Raw genomic sequence first — 13,153 nt, 5'->3', positions numbered from 1 at the left:
TATCATGATTAAACAAAATAGGCTACGACTATACAAACAAAAATAAACAGACCAATTTTTGTTCAGTATACAATCCCAGTGTCAAATGGAACTATTATAAAGGACAGTCTTAAAGACTTTAAGACTAGAAATTACCTAGTCATGGTCATTCAGCATGTGTTCAATTTTATCTAATTATCCCACAAAGAACTGTATTTTGAAAAATTACCAACACCAGATTCTACTGTTTCTTCATCTGGGTGCTAGTCACACAGATATATTCACTGTGTAAAACTGCAGCAAAATATTCATTTATTAGATATAAGCTTTTCTGCATACTAAATTTAAATGTTTAAAAATAAGTAGTACCTTTCAGAAAATTAGAGAATAAGTATGCAACTCCCAGAGCTGCCCTAAAATGTTAGGCTAGATAGCCAAACTCTAAATAAACAACATCTGGGCCTAAAAATCCTCGGTTCTCAGAAACCAGGACTATATCACCCCAGTCCACATGTTCTGAAAACAGCTCAGTCTGTTTAACTCCACTACTCACATTCATCAGAACAAAACTGAACAATTACTAGCATTAGGTCTGTAAATGTACACTTCTGTATGGAGCACGCTAGTGTTTTCAAATTGCCAACAAATTAAACATCACAATTACAAATTTTAGAACTTACCATAACCTACACTAATAAACTTTTATACACGTGAGTCCTCAATGAGGAATATCGGTTCCCCAGGTAGAGTCCAAACTCCTCATTTTCTGTTTATTTTTATAGTTTTATGGCATATATAATCGTCATAGAATAAACTGCACATATTTAAAATATATGTTTTCAAATTCTGACATCTGTTCACCCATGAAATCACCCCCCAAAATCAGAGGAAATATTTCCTTTCCCACCAAAAGTTTCTTTGTGCTCGTCTATGATTGGTCCTTCTCCGCATCTCCACTCCCAGGCAACCACTAATCTTGTTAACAGCCACTAGTCTTGTTATCTATAGACTGACCTGCATTTTTGAGTTTTCTGTAAGTGGAATCCCACACGTGTCTTTTTTGGTCTGACTTCTCTGACTCAGCCTAAGATCTTGACACTCATCTATTTGTTGCATGTATAAATCCTTTATTACTTTCATTGCTCTACTGAATGGGTGTAAAATCATTTACCCATTCATCTCCTGATGGACATTTGGGTGCTTCCCAGTTTTTGGTTCTTAGAAATAAAGCTTCTTCTACAAACATTCATATTCAAGTTTTTGTGTAGCTCTGTTTTCATTTCTCATGGGCCAATACTTTGGAGTGGAATGACTGGGCTGTATAGTAGGGCATGTTTAACTTTCAGAAACTGTCAGGATCTGGGGAGACTTCCACTTCCAGCCAAGATAAAGCAAAAGGGACTGCTTGTGTTCCAGCCTTAAAATAGTAAAAATATAGGGCACTGGTTCCTATACTCGGAAGAGTAACATTTTACTAACAGAGAAGAATTAGCATTATACCATGTATTTCAACAGAGGTAGTATCACCCCCAAGGAAATAAAAGTTGGTTTGGGGGGGTCAGAGGGTGTATAAAGTACAGAAATATAACACATAAGCATATGTGTATATATATATAAGAAAGCATAAAATTTCATGGGGTGGGATGGTAAACAGGAAAAAAAGATGTATAAAAAGGTTTGGAGGGAAGGGTACAATAATGGAACAAAAAAAGTTGCCCTACATACTTCTCTGATCTTGCTCAACAATACTTAAAAGAAGCTTTGAAAGGATCAAACTCTCCCCTAGAAACTTAGGAATAAAGCTTCTGGCCAGCAGCTGGGCCAGGAAAGCAGAAATGCAGTAAGGTTCTTTTGGTACCAAAGGCAATCTGATAGTACTTGAGAGAATGAAGATCAATAGAAACATTAACTAGATGTGACCTAGAACAAAGAACATATTAAATACACACACGTACACAAACACACAAAATATCCAGCACCAATAATGTAAAATCCACAATGTCTGGTATCCAAAAGAAAACTACCAGGCATATAAAGAGGCAGGAAAATATGATCTATACTGAGAAGAAAAATCAATTAATTGAAAATTACCTAGAAATAACAGGGATGATAGTAGACAAGCACATTAAATGAGTTATTATAACCATGTAATAAAGTATTAGCATGTTAAAACAAAACATGGAAGAAATAAAAAGACATAAGTCAACTGCCAGAGATGAAAGACAAAACACTTGAGATGAAAAACACTGGATGGAATTAATAGTAAACTACGGTAAATACTACAGAAATGATTAGTGAACTTAAAGATGTAACAGTAAAAACTACACAAAATGAGACAGAACACCAAATGAAAAAAATACCAGCATCAGTGAACTGTGGGAGAGGAGACGGTGGGGGATGTAGTGTGGTTGGTGATAAAAAAAAATTTTAAGAAATAATAACCAAAAAGAAGAGAGTAGAGTAACACCTACAAAGGGCTGAAGGATAGATAATGTCAACATAGATCTCTCTGAACGAAAAAGACATTTTCAGATACATAAAAGCAGAAAATACTCATCCCCTGCAAAGCTGCACTATAAGGAACATTAAAATAATTCCCTCCCATGGAAGAATGATGGTACCAAAAGGAATCTGATACTATTAGAGAGAATGAAGGTCAACAGAAACATTAATTAGACGAGTAAATGTTAAGACAATTTTTTCTCATTTAAAAAATTACACTAAAAACAAGAAAATTTATAGCATGATGAAAAGGTTCTGTAAATGGATAGCGGTGATGGCTGCACAACAGTGTAAATATACTTAATGCCACTGAATTGTACACTTAACAAGGACTAAAATGGTAAATTTTATGTTACATATATTTTACCACAGGAAAAAAAAGAATAGCAAGGTGCTATAAGGTTTATACTGAATGTAGAAATAAAATGCGTAAAACAGCAGCAGCTGGGCCAGGAAAGCAGAAATGCAGTAAGGTTCTCCCATGGGACGTGAAGTAGTATAATATTGGGAAGGTGTAACTATAAACTCTAAAGCATCCACTGAAAAACAAAAGAGGCAGAATTAATAAACCAACAAAAGAGATTAAATGGAATAAAACAATACTCTATTAATTCAAAAGAAGACAGAAAAAAAGGGAAAAGGGAACAAAAAAGAAACGGGACAAATTTAAAAAAACAGCTAGATGACAGAGTTAAACCCAACTCTTTCAATAATCACATTAAAATAATTATATATGAAAGAACAATTAAAAGGCACAGACTGTCCAACTGTATTTAAAAAGAAAACATTCAATTGCACTGCCCTATAAGAAAACCACTTAATTATTTTTCTTTTATACCTTTATTATGAAACACCAGTTTTAAAGTTGCAAAAATAGTATAGAGTTCCCATACACTCCCTACCCAGCTTCCCCTAACAGGACCTCATAGAACCATGGAAAATTATCAAAATTGTGAAATTGACATTCACATAATATTAACTAAACTAGAGGATTAATTTGAGTTCCATCAATGTCTTTTTTCTGTGCCAGGTTTCAATCCAGGATCCCACACTGTATTCAATTGAATGTCTCTTTATTACCCTCCAGTCTGTGATGGTTCTTCAGTCTTTCCTTGTCTTTCATGACCTTGACACTTAGAGCACTGTTACTTTGAAACATGTCTCTCAATTTGGGTTTGCCAGTTTTCTAATGATTTGACCGAAGCTACGTGTTTTGGGAAAGAACACCCCAGAGGTGATGTGCCCTTCTCAGTGTACCATAGGAGAGGGTACATCACCAAGTCAGTCTTACAACTAGTGATGCTAACCTTGATCCCTTGTTTAAGGTGGCGTTTGCCAAAATTCTCCACAGAGTTTACCTTTGCCATTAATAAATATCACAGGAGAGCTACTTCAAGATTACATAAATAAACTGTTTCTCCTCAAACTTCCACCCATCCATCTATTAGTGGAACTTGCCTACATGAAGTTTCACTACAGTGGGTGCTTATGGTAGTTTTGTATTACCAAATTCCACCTGTGTTCATTAGTTGGAAAAGAAACCCACTTTGAGTTTAAAAGCACAAATCAGTCAACAAGACCAAAAAAGATGTATCATGCTAACATTAATCAAAAGACAGTTGGAATAGCCACATTTGTATCAGACAAAGTACATTTGTTAGCAAAGACTATGCCCAGGGACAAGGAAGGGTATTTCACAATGACACAGGGGTGAACACATCATAAGGATCTAACAATCCTGAACAACAAACCTTCAAAATATATAAAGAAAAAAGCTGATAGTAATGAAAAGAAAAAAATATATATAAATACATAATTATAGTTGGCAGTTTCAACATCTTTCAGTAATTGTGAAAAGAGTAGATATAAATTTGTAAGGATATATTAAATTTGAATAACAGTATCAACCAATGAGCTCTAACTGACATTTGTAAAACACAACCAAACAGCAGGGAAATACTTATTATTTTTAGGTACACATGGAAGAACATTTACAAAAATAGGCCATATTATGAGCCATAAAAAACTCTCAAAAAATATGAGGATTCAAATTACATAAAGTATGTTTTCTGATCACAAATGGAATACTTACTAGAAAAATTTTAAAGTGGACATATTACTACAAGATCCAACAAACTTTTAAAGGATAACAAATTAAGGGAAGATTATAAACACCATTAAGTCAATAAAATCAACAACTTTGATTAAATGGATAAATTCCTTATAAGAAACAAACTATCAAAGTTTACAAAGGAAATAGATAACCTGAATAGTACGCTATCTGTTAAAGAAAGCGAAAAGTTAAAACTATTCCATTATGAAAACTAGCCTCAAATGGCTTCACTGTTGAACTCTGTCAATCATTTCATACCAACTTTATACAAAGTCTTAAAAGAAACAGAAACACTTTCCAACTCATTCTATGAGGCCAGAATTATCCTGATATATCAGAGAAAATTAAACTATAGACAAACATCCCTCAGAAAAAGATAGAAAAATTCTTAAAGTTTCAGCAGATTGAATCCAAGAATATAAGAAAAAAAAAGGTAATACATCACAACCAGGGGGAATTACCCTAGGAATGTAAGAGTAGCTCAGCAGTCAAAAGACAAGTATGTTATCGGGTCAACAGGATAAAGATGAAAACCATAATTATCTCAAGAGATGCAGAAAAACAATGGAAAAATTCTGACACAATTTATGATGAAAACTCTCAGCAAACTAGAAATAAAAGGAAACTTCCGAATCTAATAAAGAAACTCTACAGAACACAATGCACAGCTAACATCACACTTAAAGATGAATGACGTCTCCCTAAAATCGGGAACCAGGGAAGAGAGTCTGCTCTCAAAGCTCTCGTTCAACACAACACATGGGGGGTTTTAGGCACTGCAGTAAAACAGAGAAAAGAAAGGAAAGCCAAGACAAGAAACCGTCCCTATCGCCAACAACACAACTGTCTGTGTAGAAAATCCTCTGAGACCTAACAGAAAAACTCCTGGAACTAATAAATGAGTTTAATCAAGGTACAGGATATGAAACCAGCATACAAAAACCAACCGTATTCACTAAAGAGAACACCTAAAACACGAGAAAATGTTCAACATCATTAGCTATTAGTAAAACGCAAATTAAAATCACAATGAGGTATCACTCCACAGCTATCAGAATGGCCACATTTAAAAAAAAAATAACAGACTACAATGACAACAACAAATCTTGGCAAAAAGCACAGAAACTAGGAAAATCACACATTGATGGTGTAAATATAAAGTGGTACAGCCATTCTGAGAATAATTTGCTACTCTCTTAACAAACTAAACACAAATTACTTAAGACCAAGCGATTGCACTACTGGACATTTAATACAGAGAAATGAAAAGATGTTGACACCAAATCAACTACACAAATACATAGGAATTTTATTGCACAGCCTCCAAAGTGAAAACAACCCACACATACTTCACAACTAAAACAGTCAACAAACTGATAATCTACAGGTAATCCACAGAAGACTACTGAGCAACAAAAAGAAATGAACCATGAAAGAGAGGAACACAGGCATAAACAGGGGAAAATAAATAAATATCTAACAATAATAACTTATATGTTAATGGGTTAAATGCTCCAATCAAAAGATACAGAGTAGCTAAATGGATAAGAAATCATGACCCACACATATGCTGCCTACAAGAGACCCACCTCAGAACAAAAGACCTACACAGGCTGAAAGTGAAGGGCTGGAAAAACATATTCCAAGAAAATGGACAGAGAAAAAAGAAACCAGGATAGCAAAAATCCTATCAGACAAAATAGTCTTCAGAACTATGGGTCATAAAAACAGACTCAGAAAGGCACTCTATAATACTCAAGGGAAGAATCCATCAAGAAGACAAACATCATAAACATATGTGCACCCCACAAGGGAGCACGCAAACACATAAGGGAAATCTTGGAGGACTTCAAGAAAGATACTGACAGCACACTATTAGAGTATGGAATTTTAATTTCACAATGTCAAAAACAGATCTTCCAAACAAAATATTAACAATATTGAGGCACTGAACAATGTCCTAGATCAAATGGACTTAATGTACATATATGGAACCTTTCATCCCAAAGAAGCAAATACGCATTCTTTTCAAATGCACATGGAACATTTTCAAAGATAGACTACATGATAGGACACAAAACAAGTCTCAACAAATTCAAGAAAACTGTAATCATATCAAGCATGTTCTCTGATCACAAGGGACGGAAACTAAACACCAATCTCAAAGAAAAAACTGAAAAACACTAAAACACATGGGGATTGGATAGCAAGCTACTAAACAATGAATGGGTTAAGAATGAGATCAAGAGAGGGTGGGATGGGATGGAAGTAAAAGGCAGAAAACTGTACTTGAACAACAATTTAAAAAAATTTAAATGAGATCAAGGAAGAAATCAAAAACTTTCTGGAAACAAATGAAAATGAACTCACAACAACGCAAAACGCACGGAACACAGCAAAGGCAGCCCTGAGAGGAAAGTTCATAATGATACAGCCTCACCTAAAACAGAAACATTTCCATTTGTTTCACAAATAAATAACCTAACCCTACATCTAAAAGAAGTGCAGGAACAACAACAAACAAAGCCAGAGTGAGCAGAAGGAAGGAACTAACCAAGATCAGAGCAAAATTAAACAACACAGACTAAAAGAACAATTCAAAAGATCAATAAATCAAGGACCTGGTTGCTTGAAAAATAAACAAAATCCTCCCCCTGTAGAAAATAGGCAGGGGGAGGGTAAGAAAAGTATGGGAAATGTAGAAGCCAAGGAACGTATAAGTATGACACATGGACATGAACTAAAGGGGGGGAATGTGGGTGGGAGGGGTTGTGCAGGGTGGAGGGGTGTAAAGGGGGAAAAATGGGACTATAATAGCATGTTCAATAAAATATATTTAAAAAATTAAAATTAAAAAAGGAAAAAAGAGAGGGGACCCAAATAACCACAATCAGAAATGAAGGAGGAGGGATAGGAGGGATTACAACTGATACTACAGAAATACAAAAGATTGTAAGAAATTACTATGAACAACTAACTATATACCAAGAAATTTGAAAACCTAGGTGAGGTGGACAAATTTCTAGAAAAATAAAGTCTTCCAAAGCTGAATGAAGAAGTAGAAAGACTGAACGGACCAATAATAGCTATAACAGCTGGTGAAACTGAAGCAGTAATCAAAAAACTCCCATCACACAAAAGCCCGGGACTGGATGGTTTCACAGGAGAATTTTACAAAGCATTTAAGGAAGAGCTAACCCCTATCCTTCATAGACTATTACAAAAAATCCAAGAAGAGGGAAGACTCCCAAACTCTTTTCACAAAGCCCGCATCATCCTGATTCTAAAATCAGATAAAGACAAAACAAAGAAAGAAACTTCAGGCCAGTATCACTGATGAACATGGATGCTACAACCCTCAACGAAGTACTGGCAAACTGCATCCAACAATACATCAAAAAGCTCATACACCATGATTAAGGGGGATTTATCCCATGGATGCAAGGTTGGTACAATATTCGTGAATCAAAAAATGTAATACATCACATAAACAAAAACCACATGGTCACATCAATAGATGCAGAAAAAGCATTTGATAAGGTACAGCACCCATTTATGATAAAACTACTCAACAAAGTGGGAATAGAGGGAGCATTCCTCAACATAATAAAGGTCATATATGAGAGAGCTATAGCCAACATCATATTCGATGGGCAAAAACTTAGAGCTTTCCTCCTAAGATGAAGAACAAGACAAGGATATATGCTTTCACCACTTCTATTCAACATAGTATTAGAAGTTTTAGCCACAGCAATCAGACAAGAAGGAGAAATAAAAGGCATCCAAAATGGAAAGGAGGAAATAAAACCGTCACTTTTTGTACAGGATATGATAGTCTACATAGAAACCCCTGTAAACTCCACCCCCAAAACTTCTCAACCTAATAGGCAAATCTGGCAAACAAGCAGGGTTGTAAGTCAATATTCAGATATCAAAGGCATTTTTATACATCAACAATGAAAGACCATAATCAGAAAACAAGAAAAAAATCCCATTTGCTATAGCAACAGGAAATATAAAGTACCTAAGAATAAATCTTACGAAGGTTTATACTCATGAAATACCTATACTCAGAAAACTAAACAATACTGAAGAAAGAAATTAAGGAAGACACAATAAATGGGAAAATATACCATCTTCGTGGATTGGAAGAATCAACACCATCAAAATGTCCAGGTTACCCAACAATTTGCATGGAATTTATACATTTCACACAATCCTTATTAAAATACCAATGACATATTTCACAGCTATAGAACAAACATTTTAAAAAATTACATGAACCATAAATGACCCCAAAGAGCCTCAGCAATTTTGAGAAAGAAGAGCAGAGTAGGAAGGATCACAATACCGGTTATAAAACTATATTAAAGGCCACGGTAAACAAAACAGCCTGGTACTGGCATAAGAACAGACACACAGATCAATGGAACTGAATAAAAAACCTAGCAATAGCCCTGGCTGGCATAGCTCAGCGGATTGAGCACGGGCCTGCGAACCAGACGATCGCGGTTCGATTCCCATGCCTGGGTTGCAGGCCGGTTCCTTGCGGGCTAACTCCCAACAGGGGACGCACAAAAGGCAACCATACATTGATGTTTCTCTCCCTCTCTCCTTCCCCTCTAAAGGATAAATAAATAAATAAATCTTAAAAAAAAAAAAACAACCTAGCAATAAGCCTCCATGGTCAATATTTGATAAAGGGGGCAGAACTGTAAAATGTAGTAAAAATAGCCTCTTCAACAAATGGTGTTGGTACATTTGGACAGCTACGTGCAAGACAAAGAAACCTGATTACCAACTTACACCACACAAAAATAAACTCAAGGTGAATAAAAGACTTAAATATAAGTTGTGACACCATAAATGTCCTACAAGAGAACATAGGCATGAAAATCTCAAATATTCCATGAAGCAATATTTTCACCAACATGTTCCCTAGAGCAAGGGACATAAAGGAAAGAATAGACAAATGGGATTTCATCAAATGAAAAGCTTCTGCATGGCTAAAGAAAACATCGGCAAAATGAAATGGGAACCAACTGCATAAAAAATATATTTGCCAAACATATCTCAGACAAGGGTTTGATCTCCAAAATATATAAAAAACTCACAGGACTCCACTCCAGGAAGATAAACAATGCAATAAAAAAATGGGCAAAGGACCTGAACAGACAATTCCCCAAGGAGGACATACAGAGGGTCCAGAGACATATGAAAGGATGCTCAGCATCACTAGCTATCAGAGAGATGCACATTAAAACCACAATGAGATACCACTCCACACCAGTCAGGATGGCCATCATAAACAAAGCAACAAAGAAGTGATGGTGAGGCTGTGGAGAAAAGGGAACCCTAGTGAACTATTGGTGGGAATGCAGACTGTTGCAGCCACTGTGGAAAACAGTGTGGAATATCCTCAGAAAACTAGAAATGGTCATGTAATTACTTTTTTTGTGATAGGAATAATTAAGATCTAGTCTATTAGCATGTTTGATGTTTATAATACAGCACTGTTACCTATAATCACTAAACTGTGCATTAGGTCTCTATCTACCAGTTGCAAGTCTGTAGCCTTTAAACAACATTTCTACTATTTCCTCACCCCACAGTTCCTGGTAACCGCCATTCAACTCTGTTTTTACAAGTTCAGCTTTTTTAGAGTCCACATATGAGCAGTATCATATAGTATGTGTCTTTCTCTAACTTATCTCACTTAGCATAATGTCATCAAGGTCTATGTTATGACATGCAGGAATTTCTGCTTTCTCATCACTGAAAAATATTCTATTATATGTACATACACGCACGCGTGCGCGCGCGCGCGCACACACACACACACACACTATTCCATTCATTAGCTGACAGGCATTTAGACTGTTTCCATGTCTTGGCTATTATGCGATAAACATGGAATGAATATACCTCTTTGATACCCCATTTTTACTTCTTTTGGGTACATATGTAAAAGTGTAATTGCTGGATCTTGTGGTAATTCTATTATTAATTTTTTTATCTTTATCCGAGGACATTTTTTCATTGCTTTTAGAAAGAGAGGAAGGAAGAGAGAGAAGCATCAATCGGCTGCCTCCTGCACTTGCCTGGACTGGGGATCATACACACTCACACCATGCCCAGACTAAGGAGCAAACCTCCAACCCAGGCATGTGCACTGACTGGGAATCAAACCTGCAATCCTTCGGTTATGGGACGACACTCCAACTAACCAAGCCACACCGGCCAATGCTATTTTTAATTTTTTAAGGAATCTCCATACTGTTTTCCATAGTGTCTGTACTAATTTGCATTCCCACCAATAGTGTATAGGGTTCCCTTTTCTCTATATCCTCTCCAACACCTATTATCTTTTGTCTTCTTGATAACAGCCATTCTAACAAGTGTGAGATATTATCTCATTATGGTTTTTATTTGCATTTCCCTGATAATTCATTGAGTATCTTTTCATGTTCTTGCTGGCCATCTGAATGTCTTCTTTGGGAAAATGTCTATTTCATTCTTCTATTTTTAACCAGTTTTTTGTTATTGAGTTGTATTGAGTTCTTTATATATTTTGGATATTAACCCCTTACTAATGTATGGTTTGCAAATATTGTCTCCCATTCCATAAGTTGCCATTTCATTCTCTTAATTGGTTCCTTTGCTGTGTAGAAGCATTTAAGTTTTCTGCCGTCCCACATAATTGTTTTTGGTTTGTTTGTAATTTTGGTTTGGTTTTGTTTTTGTTAATTGTTGTGAGCCATGTCTGTGCCAAGGATCAGCCTGAGATGTAAATTTAAGATCTTCTCAGGTCTTTTGAGTCTGTGCCTTTCCCTGGGAATGTGTGGTGATTATCTAATTTCCTACATATATGTGGTTGCTTTAGAAAGTTCTAGTCTTCAATCTGGTTCCCAGAAGAGTGGAAAAATGAAGGAGGAGGTACAGTCTTTTAAGTCTCCTGGAAGTTATTTCAGCCAATGGGGGATGGACTTACAACAATGGGGAGAGGTACAAAAACAATGATTTCTGTCTCTTTGCCTGTAACTCGTGTGGTCAAAAGCAGCAATCAGAGCACAGATGCCTGGTATTTGATGGACAGAGTCCTTTTTGCCCACTGGGGCTCCCAGAAGCTGTGTTCAAACCGATCCAGGAATAAGTTTACAGCTGTCTGCTTCAGGGCTAGGGTTAGGTGCAACTGTGCTCACAGCTAAAATGTATCCAAATTACCTGCAATTCACTGTTCAAGTCTTCCCCTGAAATCGCAAACCTTCAACAGAATTCAGAGCTCCAAAACAGATTTTGCCAGTGCAGTTGTTGTCTAGGTGGGGAGACAGATTTCTGGTGCTCCCTACACTACTGTCTTCCCAGAATCCTCTGGTCAGTTGATCTTTGACAAAGGTACCAGGGTCAATTAAACACGAAAGGACAATATTTTTAATAAATGTTGCTGGAACAATTGGGTAGTTGTATGCAGAAAAAATCATTCTCAAACTTTACCTCACATCATATACAAAATCAACTGGAAATGGATCACAAATCTAGAAACTAAAAGTTGAAAATATAAACCTTCTGAAAGAAAATCTAGACAAAAAACAACCATCATGACCTTGATTTCACAGATTTCTTATATATAAAATACAAAAATCATGAATTAAGAAAGAAAAAAATCCATTTAATTAACATTAAAAACTTTTGCTCCTTAACAGATACTTAATAAAATAAAAAGGTCAAACCAGAAACCATGAAAAAATTTTGCTAAACATATATTGGACAAAATACTCATATATAAAATATAAAAAGACTTCTTAACAACTCAGTAGTATAACACACCCATTATCTTTTAATGCATAAAATATCTGAAAGACATTCACCCCAAAAAAGGAATTCAGATGGCAAATAAGCCTATGAAAAAATTCCCAACATCATTAGTCAACATGCAAATCATAACCATATTGAGACAACACACCCACTAGAAGGGCTAAAACTAAAATGACTGATCATACCAAGTGTTGGTGAAAATGTAGAGCAACCAGAACTTTAACACACTGCTAGTGGGAATGTAAAGTAGTAACCAGTTTGGAAAATAGTTTGGCAGTTTCTTAAAGAGTTAAACACACACCGATCATATAGCTCAGACATTCCACTTCTGGGTATTATCTACACCAGACTCAGAAAAATGTTCATGACATCTTTTTTAATGATAGATATACTGGATACCAAATGTTAATTAACAAGTGAATGGATAAACAAATTTTTAGTATACTCATACAAAGAAACACTACTCAGCATTAAAAAGGAATAAACCATTTGTATATGCAAATAGTGAAAATCAAAGTTATGTTGAAAAAAGCTGGATAAAAGCATACATAATGTATGCAGCAGAAAGAAAGAAGGAGCTCCTACCCTTTGCAACAGCATGGATGGAATTGGAAAGCAGTATGCCAAGCGAAACAAGCCAGGTGGTGAAAGACAAATACTGTATGATCTCACCTTTAACAGGAACCTAAACAACAAAACAAACAAGCAAGCAAAATATAACCAAAGACACTGAAATAGAGAACA

The 13,153-nt window shown here is 35.7% G+C and overlaps 1 protein-coding gene across 2 annotated transcripts in view; it reads right to left on the bottom strand.

Moving 5' to 3' along the window:
- Positions 1 to 13,153, bottom strand: part of ACAD9 (acyl-CoA dehydrogenase family member 9) — a 61,176-nt gene that overhangs the window by 29,999 nt on the left and 18,024 nt on the right. The window lies entirely within an intron of this gene.

The sequence above is a fragment of the Sturnira hondurensis genome, unplaced genomic scaffold (genome assembly GCF_014824575.4).
Source record: "Sturnira hondurensis isolate 20B ecotype Veracruz unplaced genomic scaffold, ASM1482457v3 Scaffold0023357, whole genome shotgun sequence".
Lineage (NCBI taxonomy): Eukaryota > Metazoa > Chordata > Mammalia > Chiroptera > Phyllostomidae > Sturnira > Sturnira hondurensis.
Note: the sequence above shows the minus strand (reverse complement) of the source record. Positions and strands in the feature narration are given on the sequence as shown.